Source organism: Ornithorhynchus anatinus, chromosome 9 (genome assembly GCF_004115215.2).
Source record: "Ornithorhynchus anatinus isolate Pmale09 chromosome 9, mOrnAna1.pri.v4, whole genome shotgun sequence".
In the NCBI taxonomy this organism is placed as follows: Eukaryota; Metazoa; Chordata; class Mammalia; order Monotremata; family Ornithorhynchidae; genus Ornithorhynchus; species Ornithorhynchus anatinus.
The window spans coordinates 22,001,262-22,018,217 of record NC_041736.1 but is presented as its reverse complement, the minus strand read 5'-3'; the positions used below and the strand labels follow the sequence as shown (position 1 = coordinate 22,018,217).

The 16,956-nt window shown below is 45.2% G+C and overlaps 1 long non-coding RNA gene across 2 annotated transcripts in view; it reads right to left on the bottom strand.

Moving 5' to 3' along the window:
• The window catches only part of LOC114814200, a 32,790-nt gene extending 16,190 nt beyond the window's left edge, over positions 1–16,600 (bottom strand). The window contains exons 1-2 of one of the 2 annotated variants that reach the window (XR_003761947.2): positions 16,330–16,600; positions 16,122–16,238 (exon numbers count right to left, since the gene is read on the bottom strand). This is a non-coding gene — a long non-coding RNA (uncharacterized LOC114814200). The other variant, XR_005660317.1, reaches the window with a different exon arrangement.
• Positions 16,601–16,956: the final 356 nt, after the last annotated feature.

Sequence of the window (16,956 nt, the reverse complement as noted above, 5' to 3'; positions counted from 1 at the left end):
CCCGTCAGCCCAGTGAACTACACCGACTGACAGTGTGCTTCCCTGAGTCTTTAAAATATCGGTTCCCCAGACTGTTTAGAGATTCGAATGAGGTCCCTGCATTGTTCTCCGCTGCCGCTGAAGATCCTTCTTTGGGTACGGGTTTTCTCAGCTGCAGGCTGGTATTCTTTTAGCTCGTCACCTCCCAGCACCGTGTTGCTGACCAGGCAAAATCGCCCGTAATTATGCGTCCAGTCTTCTGGGAATATGCTTCTAAAGCGGCTATTTCAGCAGGCAGGCAGCCGCTCCAGAATACTATCCCAGAGGCTTGTTCGCTGTTAGGTGGATAGCCAGAGTGGGAAGACTTTCTTGATGGATTGGAAGTGCAGACTGAGAAGCAGCATGATCTAGTGAATAGAGCACGGGCCTGGAAGTCGGAAGGACCCGGGTCCTAATCGCAGCTCCGCCACCTGTGTGCTGTGTGTGACCTTGGGCGGGTCGCTTCACTTTTCGGGGCCTCAGTTAACTCCTCTGTAAAATGGGGATCGAGACTGTGAGCCCCGCATGTGTCCAACCCGATGTGCTTGTATCCACCTCAGTGCTTGGCACAGACTAAGAGCTTAACAAATACCATTGTCATTCCAGTGGAAGGGCAAAGAAGGCAACTTTGAATCTCCAATTTGTCCGAAGTGCTTTACGCCTCATCTTACAAACAAGATCCACCAACAATATTCATATTAGCGGGGGGGGGGGGCACAATTAGACAAGCAATTCGTTTTTGGGTTTTTTTGCAATTAGAAACTACTTCAAAAATTTCAAAACAGCATAAGCGAGCTCATATTCATTCTTCAAGCAATACATAGCAGATCACGGAGCGAAATGGTTTGATATTAAAAATCCAGGCTGAGGTCTATTAAAGTCTGCTTAGAGTCCAGCTTCATAATTACCAGGGAGTTCTCCAGAGTATTTCTACCTCTCTTGCAAATATTCAGAAGAAAAAAAAAGGAACAGAGTGTCTACTGAAGTTCTTCCACCTGGATGAGGGGGACAATAATAAGATTCTGGCCAATCTAGTGAGAACCCTAGGGAAGAGGGTCACCGAAAAAGGAAGCTAAAAAGTTATAAAATCAGACACATTCCCGGTCTCGCACAGGGCTCACGATCTATTTTATCCCCATTTTACAGATGAAGAGCTGAGGCCCAGAGAGGCTACATGACTCGCCCAAGGTCACCCAGTAGGGGCATCTATCTATGCAAGTATTCATTTTCTTTTTACGCATAAACACGTAAGTCTTCCCCAGTCAAGAATGATGAACGGGAAGGATGAACTTGCCTCAGCCTCACACAAGTGACCCTCTCCTTGGGACATGGCATCCTCTTCCAGGACAAAAGACAATCCCACTTAGCAGACACCGGTCTGCTGTGTGACGCTGGGCAAGCAATTAAATTTCTCTGCACCTCGATTTCTTTAGCTGTAAAATGGGGATGAAGTAATATCAATAATAGCGATAACTGTATTCCTTAAGCGCTTACTATGTGCCGGGCCCTGGGGTAGATATAAAGTAATTGGGTTGGACACAGTCCCAGTCAATCAATCATATTTATTGAGCGCTTTCTGTGAGCAGAGCCCTGTACTAAGCAATTGGGAGAATACGATAGACACATTCCCTGCCCACGATGAGTTTATGGTCTAGGGGGGACTTGAGCGTTAATGACTTTATCCACGTCATTAGGGTTACAAAAGCAAAGAATAGTTTTCCTTAGGATAATGGAATAATTCAAAGGGAACTCAAGCTTTCCCAAATTATTTTTTTTAAATGCCCAAAATAATATATCAAAGCCGTAACACCAATCATTAGTCGCAAGACCGAACGGTTGAAGAAATATGCACTTGTACATTTTTGAGATATTATCTTTTGCGTCCTATTGAGTAAAAATCTACATTATTGTAGTCTAATTTTGGGGGGCTTGTGTAAACATCTGAGCAGGGATCTGGTTACTTTGTTATTCCGAACTTCTCAAGTGCCTAAATGGGCACTGAAAAATGCTACTCACTACTAATGTCACGCAGAAAACAAACAGCTCTTAATTTCCCTATTCCAAAGTGTTCCCATGGAGAGAGGGTGAAAGGTAAACTTTTGCAGGTACTGTCAAACCAGAATGTTACAGAGAAGAGAGACGGGGCCCTAAATGAAGAGCTGTTCGATGGAGAATCTATTCATTTGCCAAGAAAATTCTCAGTACTTTCAACCTGACCTGACCATGCAATTCTTTGAGTGTCATTTACAGCAAGGGCTCTCACTAATTGGGCCCAGTTTAAATAACTGAAGTTCCATTAGTAATACAGTTATATAATAACATAATTGTTACTTTAGCATACAAATTCACTGCTTTCACCAGAGGGTAAATCTGAAAAATAAACTTAGTTCCTCCAAACTGGGCTCCCAGCCTTAATCCCTATTTTACAGCTGAGGTAACTGAGGCCTGGAGAAGTTAAGTGACTTGCCCAAGGTTCCAACAGAAGACAATTGGCGGAGCCGGAATTAAAACCCCGGTCCTTCTGACTCCCAGGTCCATGCCCTATCTACTAGGCCTTGTGAAATCCTACTCCAAGGGGGATAACAATTACTAATAAAATTCAGTTTAATTTGTTCAAGAGCTCCTGCACCTGTTTAACATCATTTCCATTTTGCATTTCCCCTCCCCTTCCTTCCATTTTGTTTTTCCTTCCCTCCTCCCCTCCAAAATTTTTAACTAGGAGCCTCGTTAGATCGAAGGACCCTTCCCCAGCCTCGGACGGGTGCTTAAACCTCCTGGATTCCCACATGCCTAGACTTTCTTAGTCACCAGCTTGTTTTGGAAAATACTTTTATTTAATTATTTCTGTCATTCTACACCATCGGTGGTACCTATTGATCGCTTACTATGTGCAGAGCACTACACTAAGCCCCAGAGACAGAGTTGGCAGACATGATCGCTACCCATACGAGGTTACACGTAGTCAACACCAACTTACTGAGTCATTACTGTGAGTGACACGACACCCTTCTGTTGATCTGCAACCTCAGTGATGATGCATAAATATAGATTTCAAACAAGAAAAATATACACCCCATAAATCTGATCTAAAACATCCCTTCAGTGTTTCATACTAAATGCATATGTCTGGAAGACTTCATCACTGCACTTATGAAAAAAAAAAAAACCTGAAGGCAAAATAACTGTCTGTCACTTCATTTCTACACACAAATTAGCATCCAACAGCACTGATGACAGAAACACTAGTCTTCTTCCAATGTTGGGCACATGGAAAATTGGTTTCCTAAAGAATAATTCTTTCCCTAATTTATTTTTACCAAAAAGGATCCAAAGGAGCAGCATGGCCCAGTGTATGGAGAATAGAATTAGAGTCAGAGAGACCCGAGTTTGAGTCCCACTAGCCTAACGTGTGATCTTGGAGAAGTCATTTAGCCTCTCTGAGCCTCAGTTCTTCATCATAAAATGGGGATAAAATAAATGGAGAGTTCTATGTGAGACAGGGAATGTTATCATAATCTTGCATCTACCCCAGCGCTTAGCACGTAAGCACCCAAATCTACCAAATCTATGGAATTGTACTCTCCCAGGTACTGTGGCCTAGTAGAAAGAGCATGGGCCTGGGAGTCAGAGAGCCTGGGTTCTAATCCTGACTCTACCACTTGCCTATGTGACCTTGGGCAAGTCACTGACTCTTCTATGCCTCAGTTGCCTCAGTTATATTCAATAGCTATCCTCCCTCCTTCTTAGACTTTAAGACCCGTGTGGGACAGAGACTGTTCTACTTGATTATTTCATATGTGCCCCAGAGGTTAGTAGAATATTTGGCAAAAATATCACCATCATTATTTAGCACCATCTTCTCGCTTCTAAATGAAGGCTTGTAAAGTGTGGTTGTCCCAATTAGACAATTTACCTCAAGTTTTCCAAATACGCACAGAGGTATTAATTGGTACCGAATGACCCTCCTCCCAACTCAGGACTCCTGGAGCATTTCCAGTACTCTTCCGGTCTCTGCTATGGGAAAGAGAGAGTCAAGCGGAGGCCTCCCCATTCCATTCCATTTGCAGTGGGCTAGCGAGGGGAAGGCAACCTGCTACAGGTCAAAACTCACCTGTGCTGGGCAGCAGCGACATGGGAGAGAGTTGAAGGTGGAGACTCGAATTGACGGTGTGGAAGAAGGCAAGGGAAAACCAGTTCCGGATTTTGACCAAGAAAACTCCGTGGATTCACTACCGGAATGATTGCTGATGGAGGTGGGGCCTACTGGGAGAGCCGTATCCATGGAGTCGTTATGGGGCGGAGATAATTCGACAGCAAAGACAAGGCAATGACCTTTCATTTGCCTCTGAACCGGAGATGCCCTGCCTCAATGATTATTATGTATCCTTCCCCCACTCCTGTATAATCAATCAATCAAAAACATTGATCGAGTGCTTACTGTGTGCAGAGCGCTGCATGAATGAACGATAAATATGAATGAATGAGCGATGGTAGACCCGTTCCCTGTCCATAACGTGCTTACAGTCTAGGGGGCAGTTTGGCTTAGTGGATAGAGCACGGGCCAGGGAGTTAGAAGGACCTAGGTTCTAATCCCGGCTCTGTCACGTGTCTGCTGGGTGATCCAGGGCAAGTCATTTCACTTCTCTGTGCCTCATTTCCCTCATATGTAAAAAGGGGAATTAGAATGTGAGCCCCATGTGGGACAGGGACTCTGTCCAACCTGATTAACTTGCATCTACACCAGCACTTAAAACAGTGCTTGGCATTTAGTAAGTAGACCGTAAGCCCGTCAAAGGGCAGGGACTGTCTCTATCTGTTACCGATTTGTACATTCCAAGCGCTTAGTACAGTGCTCTGCACATAGTAAGCGCTCAATAAATACTATTGAATGAATGAACGAATGAACGAACAAGGACAATAATAATAATAATAACAATAACAAGGGGGCAGTATCGCAGATAGCATTCTGAACAGATTAGCACATAACGTTAACACTCAGAATATGACGATGGCTTTCTGACTTTGAAACATTTCATAAAATCCATCGATCGATCAACGGTATTTACTGAGCAATTGCTATGTGCAGCACACTATACGAAGCGCTTGGGAGAGTACAATATAACCGAGTTGGTAGACACCTTCCCTGCCCACAAGGAGCTTACAGACTAGAGGGGGAGACGGATATTAATATAAAGAAATAAATGACAGATATGGACCTAAGTGCCGAAGGGCTGAGGTGAATAAAGGAAACTAATCCAAGTGCAAGAGTGAAGGGAATGGGAGAAGAGGAAACGAGGGCTCAGTCGGGGAAGGCTTCTTGGAGGAGATGTGCCGCCACGTAAGGCTTTGAAGCCGGGGGAGAGTAACTGTCGGATATGAGGAGGGAGAGCATTGCAGGACAGAGGCGGGATGTGATCGAAGTTCAGCAGTGAGATAGACAAGTTATAAGCAGGGAAGGAGCATGAGAAACATTACCAGTGTGAACAGAGAGTTCTCCCTAGTGCCATTTTGTGACTTTAAAGAGTGTCTTGGGGGGGCTGCCTACCCCGCTAAAATTTCATTTTCTGTGAATTCAGACTTCACTGCACCAACCCGTTCCTTCCGATGCTGAGCTGCTTCCGTATGGCGGGGATCCCAGCGTGACTGAGTTGTCTGTCTTCCTTATGTGCATATTTGTCTTCCCTCATTGCTGTTTGAGTTAGCCCTTCCAAATCCTGGGAAGCCGACAGCGTGTTTGCATTTGGCCTAGTTCGGCTGTAATTGTGTCTTGCCGAACCTCAGGACGCCCTTTCTTTCCCGGGCATGGATGTGTCCTGCAGTCTGCCAGATCTGTACTTTAAATATTTGGCTTCTCCCTCCCCGTCGATTTCTTGGGCCTTCTCTCCCTGCAGTCATCGGGAGGAACCTCGGGGAGCTATTTAAGGCCCGGCTCTCACAGTCCAGAAACACGTCTGTAGTTCGGTATGCCCGATCTAGAAAATCTTTAAACCCGTTCCCCGTAGCTGACTGGATCTATAAACGTCTTTTGGGGGAGGGTAAACCGACGTGTTGGAGCAAGGTGGTTTTAGAAAGAGCCTGCGCGATATCTGGGATGTAACTGAAATTCTACTGCCTCTACTGCCGGTGCGATCTTCCTGTCTCCTCACAGAAGCTACATCGCTTACAGTTCTTCGCCAAGTCACACAGCAGCCAAGTGAGAGAGCTGGGATTAGAACCCATGCCCTTCTGACTCCCAGGCCCGTGCTCTATCCACTACTCTAATCCGCTGCTTCCCACTTGTCTGCCGTGTGACCTTGGGCAAGTCAGGGGATAGTAGGGTGAGGCCAAAGGCCTCCTACCATAGTTATTATTCAAACCTGGCTCGGGGTGAGATCACAAAAAATTTGCCAGTCCAACCTCAGAACACAAACATGTCCTATATTCTACTTATGAAAGATGCCCATAACCATGAAAAAATCAGTTTTTAGTGGTGTTAATATTTCCGTATAAAAACAATTCCCCCTGCTTCCCCCCCCCCCCCCCATTCCACTTTATAAACAAGAATGTCTTAGGACGGTCTTGGTGTTGGCAGTAGAGGAGGCAGAAACCGCAGGTGTGAAAGTATTAAGCGTGGCTAATAGCTATACAAAATCAACCTATCTTAATCTCCCCTGCTCCGAGGAGGTGCTGAAAAATCAATTAGTAACACGGAAGGCATCTGCAGCACTATTCCATTCACACCCTTTATCGCTTGTTGGCCTTCGCCATGTTGAAAATACAAAGTTAATTGATTAAGCGTGGTACAACACCTTCCTATTAATGACCCATCAAAGTGGTCTCAGATGGTTTCACTTGAGCAGGACAAGCAGGCGAGGGGAGAGTTGATGGAGCTGAGGGGTGGTTGATGGGGAGAACCCTGCTCCATTATCACCCCTGGATGGGCAAGAGATTGGGGTAGAGATTGCTCCGTGACTCTGGGCAAATCACTTAACTTCTCTTTGCCTCAGTTACCTCTTCTGTAAAATGGTGATTAAGACTGTGAGCCCCACGTGGGACAAGGACTGATTAACTCATTCCTACCCCAGCGCTTAGTACAGTGCCTGGCACATAGTAACTGCTTAACAAATATAATTGTTATCATTATTAAGTGGCAGAATAGGGATTACAACCTCTCTACCCACTGGGCCACTCTGTTTCTAAGTGAGGGCCAGGGTGGGGAGGGAGGAGGAAAGCCATACGAGGTTCACCTCCCCGCTCGAGGACGGAGCCCACACAGGACGACTCTTGGCTCAGGGCGTTTTGTCGGAAGGTGAAGTTCAGCTTCCTGCCACGAAACTGCCTGACCTCAGTTTGAAAAACCCTGCAACCTTACAGAAATCAGAAAACAAGTGATAAGCAGACATGAAGACCACCAGGATATAAACCCCTTTTATTAAATAGAAGAAAACTAGGATAAGTGAAGCTAACCTCCTGACGGATTGACCGTGATGTCCGTTTTAATTTATTCTCTCAACTGAGCCAAACTGAAAAACAGTGCCTGCTGAACTCTAATAGAGTGAGGAGAAACTTTTGTTTTAATTTAGGAAATGATGTTTAGAAGTATTTACGGACTATAATTAAAGATTCAGCACTTGTGAAACAATCGTAAATGCATCTCTAAAAGGGCCCCGAGTGGTTAACGCTAATCATCTTCATTGTTCTGGGAAGATAAAAAGCCAAAAGATTTTAAAAATCTGCTTTCAGACACTAAAGTTTCATTCCAATTTAGAGCCTCTGTCAATGTTTTTTCTACACGCAATTTTTTTTTGGCTTCTCTGTTTCATCTGGGCCTTAGCAAATTTGCGGCTTCATGTTTTTCTAACTTTACAACCAGCAGCTATGGCTTTTTTCCCGTCACCACTTAAAACAAATGCATTTTTCATTTCCCAAGTAACCGTTGATGTTCATAAGAAATGTATTCTGCAGAGAATTGGGAAGCAAATTTAAAGGTGTTATCTCCCCACTGAGTTTCGGGGGCAAATTTTTCATCTCTGAGCAGTGGAACCGGAAGATATCACGATAGTGGGGTCTGTTTATCAGTTGTTTTGTCTGTTTACCCCGTGCTGGAATTCTAACTTAACTTTCTTGGCCATTCTGGCTTTCTGTAGCTTTAGCATGCATCCGTGTGCTTTATTATTTCTTGAGTTTCTGAACTTTGGAGTGAATCAAAAGGCAAGGTAAAATTGATTACAAAAAAAATTGAGTACTGTGGAAAAATAGATAACTGGAATCAGATCTGATTATCTTGTATCTACCCCAGCACTTCATAGAATGCTTGGCCCTTACTAAGTGCTTAAATGATACTGCAATTAAATTAGCTTAAATTAGATAACCTAGGTCAAGAGATAACAAATTACATTTGCTGCTATATTCAAGGCACAAAGATGTAAAATGAAATGTCTAATCATTTTCTGAAAAAACCTTCAATCTTTAGATACACTTTTAAACAATGTTACACTCATCCATATTAGGACTTCATGAAATGAAGTTTTTCTTAATACTGTATTTTCGCCACTCTCGGTTTCCCAAGGTGAGATCCTAGCCACGCTTGTGAAAATAACTAGAAAGACAACTACTTTGGCTACATGAACACCAAATCGGCAGCACGGCTTAGTCGATCGAGCGTGGGCCTGGGAGTCAGAAGGATCTGGATTCTAATCCCGGCTCCACCATGTGTCTGCTGTGTGACCTCTGGCAAATCACTAAACTTCTCTGTGTCTCAGTTACTTCATATGTAAAATGGGGATAGGAGTGTGATCCCCTGGTGAAACAGGGACCGTGTCTGACCTAATCAACTTGCATCTACCCCAGTGCTTAGAATAGTGCTTGGCACATAGTAGGTGCTTAACAGATACCATATTTATGGTTACTATTATTAAACAGCATTATACTTCCCTAGATTTTTAAGCTCATTGTGGGCAGGGAATGGGTCTATCAACTCTTTTATAGCATTTGTTCCCAAGAGGTTGGTACAGTGCTCTACATACAATCAGAATTCAAATACCCTTTGATTGATTGGGATCCCATATCTAGAACGACGAAAGCATTCTTTGAAGACTCACCTTCAGAGCTTACTGAAGAATGGATTATACATATTTATATACACAGTTACACCCAAAAAGAAAAGTCAGTGCTAAAAAGGGTGGAAAGACTTCCAAGGAGGGAAAGAAGTGGTATCTGTTTGGACAAGAAGCCTACCTTCCCAACATTTATAACGTTGAATGGGATGATCCAAACTGGAAAGCCGAGGAGCCCGTGGAATTAGAGAATGACTTTTCATATGATTGTTGTCGTTTCAAGACTGAGTTTAGCCTACTATTCATTCAATCAATTAATCAATCAGTTGATCAGTAAGTGCTCAATTAATGCAAATAAATGAATGAATTGGTAGAGTACAATTTAACAGAGTTGATAGACATGTTCTCTGTCTACATTATCTCGATTTCTCAACTGAGACTAGACTACAGGTCAGAGCTTTGATATTAGCTCAAAATGTTGCCTGCAGGCCTCCAGATTTCTTTTAAATCTGGGCCCGATAGCTTTCTAATTCCAGCCTGTGCGGCCCTGCTAATTTCTGATTGGTGAGAAGCCTCGGAGCTCACCAAACCTCCACAAATCCTTGACTCCCCGGGGGCAAAGAGGCGCTTGAGGTGTAGTTTCTCTGACGACTCCTGACCTTTGGCTGTTAAGCCTTTCCATCATCTCTCTTCCCCCTATTTAATCCTCTCTCATCTCCCCCTCCCACCCCAGCTGCTTCATTCCTCACAAGCTAACAAGTGCCTCGTTCTCATCTCTCTCGCTGCCATCCTCTTGCTCATACCTAGCCTCCTTCTTGGAACTCCCTCCTTTTTTCCCAGTCAGAATAGCTGTAATGTTTGTTAGGAGTTTATTACATGGCAAACCCTGTACTATGCACCGTGTTGGGGAAATAGAACATAATTGTGTCCGACACAGTTCCCTGTCCCACGTGGGGCTCCCAGTCTAAGTAGAATGGACAACAGGAATTAGATCCCCATTTTACAGATGAGGAAACTGAGGGACAGAGAAATGAAGGGACTTGCCCAAGATCACAGAGCCAGCATGTGTCAGAGTCAGGAGTAGAACCCAGATCCTCTGATTCCCAGGTCTCTGTGCTTTCTAGCAGACCACGCTGCTTTTCTCTACCGTAGTGTCACTTCAATCAATCAATCAATTATATTTACTGAGTGCTTGTGGTGTGCAGAGCACTGAATTTCTGCTCAGCGTACTGTGTGCAGAGCACTTCAGCATGACCAAAGTCTTTTGGAAATTACTCCCACCACCGCCCATTCTGGCATTCACGTACGTATCCTTATACCCCTGTCATTTCCACTTATCTCGAATTCAAGCGTCTGTCCGTCCCACTCGACTGTGAGCTCCGTGAAGGCAAATATCACGTCTACTGATTTTATCGGATTCTCCCAAGAGTTTAATACAGTGCTCTGCACCCTCTAGACTGTAAGCAGCATGGTATAGCGGATAGAGTGTGGGGCCAGAAGGTCATGGGTTCTAATCCTGCCTCCGCCACTTGTCTGCTGTGTGTCCTTGAGCAAAACACTTCATTTCTCTGTGTCTCAGTTACCTCATCTGTAAAACGGAGACCGAAACCGTGAGCCTCACGTGGGACACGGACTGTGTCCAACCCAATTTGCTTGTATCCGCCTCAGTGCTTAGTACAGTGCCCGGCACACAGTGAGTCCTTAACAAATACCATGATTATTATCACTATTATTATTATTACCAAGCTCACTGTAGGCACGGGTTGCGTCTCTTATATGTTATAGCATACTCTCCCAAGCACTTAACACAGTACACAGTAAGTGATCATCAAACACATTTGATAGATTATGCCCATTCGGCTTTCAATAAACATCACTGATTAACTGACTGACGGAATGACCCCAGTCCTATAAACGGCCAAAGCAAGTCACTCTCCGGGCTGACCATCCTGGCTCATACTTTGTTTGCCCATTAGCTTCACTACGAATCAAGAGACAGATTATCCCAAACGGGCCCAACTTGGAATAGCAGTTGCACTGCTCGCTTAAGGAGGACTCGGCCTAGCACCGGTGAAATAAAGACTCCTTGGCAGGTGAGGGAAATGGGGTTATAATTGAAGGTTTTAACCGTATCCCAGGAAACTGAAAAGGGCAAGGATATATCAAGGAGTCTGACGTGAACACGGAAAATTAATTTAACCACGAAACACAGCATTTAATCTTTGTTCAAAAGGTTTACGGGGAAGATCAAACTCTCGCTCTGCTACCTACATTAGCATTCCTCCCAAATCTTTAATAAAAATTCTTTGTTACTGACTGCCCTTATATATTCTTCCTCAAATATTTTTTAAATTTTTTCAGTTTAACCATTTCTATTCATCTCCTCTACTAATCTCGGTCCCCTCTCAGGGTCACACCTGGAGAGTTTCCAGTCCCCTACCGGTTTCGGCTATGGGAGACAGAGGCAAACAGAGGCATATCCATTCCATCCCTAGCTTGGGCAGCGGCTAGCGAGGGGAAGGCAATCTGCCCCAAGTCCAAACTCACCCGTGCTGGGCACTGGAGAGAGTCGAGGGTGACGACTCGAGTTTACTGCGTGGAAGGAGGCAATGATAAACCGCCTCCGTACTTTTACCAGGAAAACTCTACGAATACACTACCGGAACGACTGCAGAGGGAGGTGGGACGTTCTGGGAGAGATGTGTCCATGGCGTTGCTGCGAGTCGAAGACGACTCGACGGCGCAAGACAAGACGAGACTAATCTTGGCCTTTTATTGATCTCTTTCGGTTCTTTCCTTCACCAGACTTTCTGCCTTAACCACAGATATCTCGCCAGCTCTAGATTTGGTGGAAAATCAGCCCATGAAGAAACGGTATTTATTGAGCACATACTCTTGCAGAGTATAGCACTAAGGATTTGCAAGGATATGATAGAGTTGTTAGTCATGATCCTTGCTCTCACGTCCGCCCTCCGGCCTGGAACTCCCTCCCTGGAAAGCAGTGGTGCCTAATGGAAAGTGCAGGGGCCTAGGAATGAGAAGACCTGGGTTCTAATCCCAGCCCTGCCACCTGGGGAAAGTGCCTTCACTTCTCTGGACCTCAACTGTAAAATGGGGATGAAGATGTGAACCCCATGTGGGATTTGGTCTTAGTCCAACCTGAGAGTCATGAAGCAACCCAGTGCTTAGCGTCTTCTCTGGTAATCAATCAATCGACCGGTCAATCGATGGTATTTATTGAGCGCTTACTGCGTGCACAAAACTGTACTAAGAGCTCGGGAGAGTACATTCCAACAGAATTAGCAGATACGCTTCCTCCCCATACAGTCTAGAGGGATCTTGCAGTCTAGAGGGCGCACATAGATAGCTCTTAACAAATACCATTTTTAAAAAAAAACACTCCCTTCCCCATCATATCCAACAGAGCTTCAGCTCTTCGACGCCCTCCTTAAACAAATATCTCCTTCAACGTAAGCTCTCTGTGGGCAGGGTTTGTGTCTTCCGATTTTATTATACGCCGCTCCTTCGAGCACTTGATACAGTGCTCTGACCATAGTAAGCGTTCAATAAGTGCTCGACGATTTGATTAACCTTTCACCTCCCCATCCTGTTCTTCCTCCCTTCGGTGTCACCGACATACTTGGGCCTATTTTCCCTATGCACTTTGTTACTTAAATCATTCCTGCCACCGTTATGTACGTTTCCTAGAATGTACATTTCCTAGAATGTACATGGAGAGTGTAGAATTAGAGAAGCAGCGTGGCTCAGTGGAAAGAGCCCGGGCTTGGGAGTCAGCGATCATGGGTTCGAATCCCGGCCCTGCCACTTGTCAGCGGTGTGACTGTGGGCAAGTCACTTAACTTCTCGGTGCCTCAGTTCCCTCATCTGTAAAATGGGGACGAAGACTGTGAGCCCCACGTGGGACAACCTGATGACCCTGGATCTCCCCCAGCGCTTAGAACGGTGCTCTGCACCTAGTAAGCGCTTAACGAATACCGACATCATTATTGGTTGCACGGGAAGCAGCGTGGCTCAGTGGAAAGAGCACGGGCTTTGGAGTCAGAGGTCATGAGTTCGAATCCCAGCTCTGCCACTTGTCAGCTGTGTGACTGTGGGCAAGTCACTTCACTTCTCTGTGCCTCAGTTCCCTCATCTGTAAAATGGGGATGAAGACCGTGAGCCCCACGTGGGACGACCTGACTCCCCTGTGTCCACCCCGGCGCTTAGAACAGTGCTCTGCACATAGTAAGCGCTTAACAAACACCAACATTATTATTATTATTATTATTATTTCCTTCCTTCATTCATTTATTCGATCGGTTGAGCACTTACTGTGTGCAAAGCACTGTACTAGACGCTCGGGAGAATACAGTAGAACAAGAAACAGACACAGCCATTATATGCTGCTGCTTCCCCTATCCGTAATTTATTTTAATGTCTGTCACCCTCTCTAGGTTATAAACTCCTTGAGGGCAAGGACCGTGGCTAGCAATTCCTATAAGAAGCAGTGTGGCTTAGCGGCTAGGGCACGGGCCCGGGAGTCAGGAGGTCACGGGTTCTAATCCCGGCTCTGCCACGCATCTGCTCTGTGACCTTGGGCGGGTGACTTCACTCCTCTGCGCCTCAGTTACCTCACCTGTCAAATGGGGATTAAGAGTGTGAGCCCTATGTGAGACAGAGACTGTGTCAACCTAAATTGAACTACCCCAGCGCTTAGAACAGCGCTTGGCACACAGTAAGCACTTAGGTACCCTAATTATTATTCATTGTCATTACTATGATTGCTCTCCCAAACACTCAGCACAATGCCCTGCACACAAAAAGGGCTGAATAAATACCATAATAGTAATAATAATAATGGTGGTATTTGTTAAGCGTTTACTATGTGCAAAGCACTGTTCTAAGCGCTGGGGGGATACAGGGTGATCAGATTGTCCCAAGTGGGGCGCACAGTTTTAATCCCCATTTGACAGATGAGGTATCTGAGGCCCAGAGAAGTGAAGTGACTCGCCCACAGTCACCCAGCTGACAAGTGGCAGAGCCGGGAGTCGAACCCATGACCTCTGACTCCGAAGCCCGGGCTCTTTCCACATCAATTAACTGACCAAGAAACTTATCATCTAATGGGTAAGATAGACTACCAAAATAAATTACAGGTAGGGGGAAGCAGTAGAGTGGAGAGATATGTACCAAAACTGGGAACATCCTGCTCCTTTCTGAGCTCTACTGTTTCTGGCCGATTTAGTTTTAAAGCCGGGGGAAATTCTCGGTCCTCTAAATATAGCCAAAACAGGGAATGTTTGCTATTATTCTTGTCCTCTTTACGCGCAGCGAATCGTACGGGCTAAGCGCATTACCATTAAGAGGAATCGGGCTGTTAGGGTCGCTAATGCTTTCAGGTGCAAGTCTTATTTGTTTTCTAGTCGACCTCAAACCGTAGTTGCCCCCCTTCCAGGCCGGGTAAGAGCAGGGCTGCCAGCTTTCGATTTGGAGCGTAAGGGGGTAAATTTGGGGAGGGATTTCTGAGGTAGAGTTTCCAAGGAGAGAAACAAAGTTGAGCCTATTCTAAGAGACACGGAGGGACAACAGAGAACAAGGCCATAGCAACAGAGATAATAGAAACACGACCCGGCTCGAAGCACCGTCGCCTAGTGGATAGAGCACGAGCCCGGAAAGTCGAAGGTACCGGGTTCCGCTTCTGCCTCCATCCCTTGCCTTCTGTGTGACCCTGGACAAGTCACTTCCCTTCTCTGGGCCTCAGTTAACTCACGGGTAAAATGGGGATTAAGACTGAGCTCCCTGTGGGTCAGGGACCGGATCCAACTTGATTAGCTTGTTTCTAACCCAGCGCTTAATACGGAGTCTGGCACCTTGTAAGCACTTATATACCATATTAATAATAAAAAGAATTTTAAAATACAATAATAATGATAATGATAAAAAGACAGCAGCAGGTGCAATTCTTCCTACCTGGGCAACGTTCAGGAGAAATATAGCCTCGGGGGACGCAGGGAACAAGCTGGGAACAACTCGACAGAGTTCTACGCTCTGAATCGACAGAGCATCTTTGGTGTCAAAGAACACCGCCTTCCCCGTAGTTCGCCCCCGTGGGCCTTTGCTCATAACGCTTGCCCCTCCTCCCCCTCCCCCACAACTCTCTGCTCACAGTCACAGCAAGAAGAAAGACGACTGGATCAGTCCATCAATTAATGGGATTCATCGAGCGCTTACTATGTGCCGAGCACTGTACGGAGCGCTTGGGAGAGTACAACTCAATGGAATTAGTGACGTGTTCCCTGCCCATAACGAACTTACCCCCTAAGGATCATCGAAAAAACAACAACTAGATAATCACATCCGGAAATGAACCGTGGCACCTGTCCCATAATTATTTGCCTGTTTCAGCTTCTTAATCGAAGTTTCTTCCTTTGCTTTCCTTTCATTTTTCTCCAGTCAGCTCCTCTCGCTGGATTTTTTCCAGGCTTCTTAAGAACGAGGAGCCGAAGACCAGCTAAAAAAGCATTCATGCTTGTGTGCATAATGAAACAGTTTGTCAGAGGCAGTTTGCAACCAGACGCTTCTTTATTAAAACAGATAAATCAGAACTGGGATACAAATAATTGCAGGGGAGGTTTTTTGTTGTTTTCTTTTTCCTTTCAAACCTCAAGAAGTTAAAATCTTCCCGAAAGGGATGAAAATAGCATCTCTTTTAGTTAAAGATCATTCTGTGGGAGAAGAGATGACCAGCCAATATCTGTCCAATGCCGTAGAACGGCGGTGGATTCAAAACTGAGAAGCGGTGTGGCCTAGGGGATGGAGCACGGGCCCGGGAATCAGAAGGACCTGGGTCCTTCACGTCTCCAACACGTCTGCTGTGTGACTCTGGGCAAGTCACTTAACTTCTCTGTGACTCAATTCCCTCATCTGTAAAACGGGGGCTAAGACTGCGACCCCATGGGAGACAGGGACTGGGTCCAACCTGATTAGCTTGTATCTACCCTAGCATTTAATGTGGTGCCCTACAAAGAGTAAGTACTTGTCAAATTCTATTAAATAAAAAAAATCTACCTTGGCTCCAAGTGAAAAATGGATTGCCAATGGTCCACCCAGCAAACATTACTTCTCTTCCTTCATCAACTCCCTTGCCCTCTGCTCATCGATTGGGATTTCTCAGCGGGACATCATCTTCAAAAAAAAAATGAGAGCTAGAAATAGAGAAAGGAAAGGAGAAAGCTTAGGGCGGATTCAGCAGTTAAAGCTATTTGAGCAATTTTACCTTTTCATTGATCGAATCATTCCTTTCCATCCTTCCCCAAGAAGGCGTTTAGTTTGAAGTAATGAAAATGTCCTGTTGAATTCGTTGCGACACCGACGAAATCTGGAGTTCAAATGCCCGGTAGGTTTGCCAGCTTTGGTTTTTCCAGTTACTAGATTTTCCAAAGAATGTCTGGAGTTGCTAGCAGATTTTCATTCCCCAAAGGAAAAAGAATTTTTCAGGTGAATCAAGAAGTTTGGACGGGAATCAGCGTCTCGAGCAAAGGCCACCTTCTTACCCGAGAAAAGGCTATAACGGGAGCTTTCCGGAGGAAGGAATTCGAAGGGATCGGGAACACCGTGGGGTAGACCCTGTATCTACCCCAGCGCTTAGGACAGTGCTCTGCACATAGTAGGCACTTAACAGATACCAACATTATTATTATTATCATTATTCTCCTAAGTGCTCTGTACAGTGCTCTGCGCACGGTAAATGCTCAATAAATACAATTGACTGGCATCTAGTCTCTTTCAGAACTTTTGATTCTTGGCCCCCACGTCCTAAATTAGAACTTAAAAGGGAATTGGAGGTGTTATCTGGGATTGATTTGAAAACTCCTACAGTTATCATCAAGCTAAAATGGTCTCC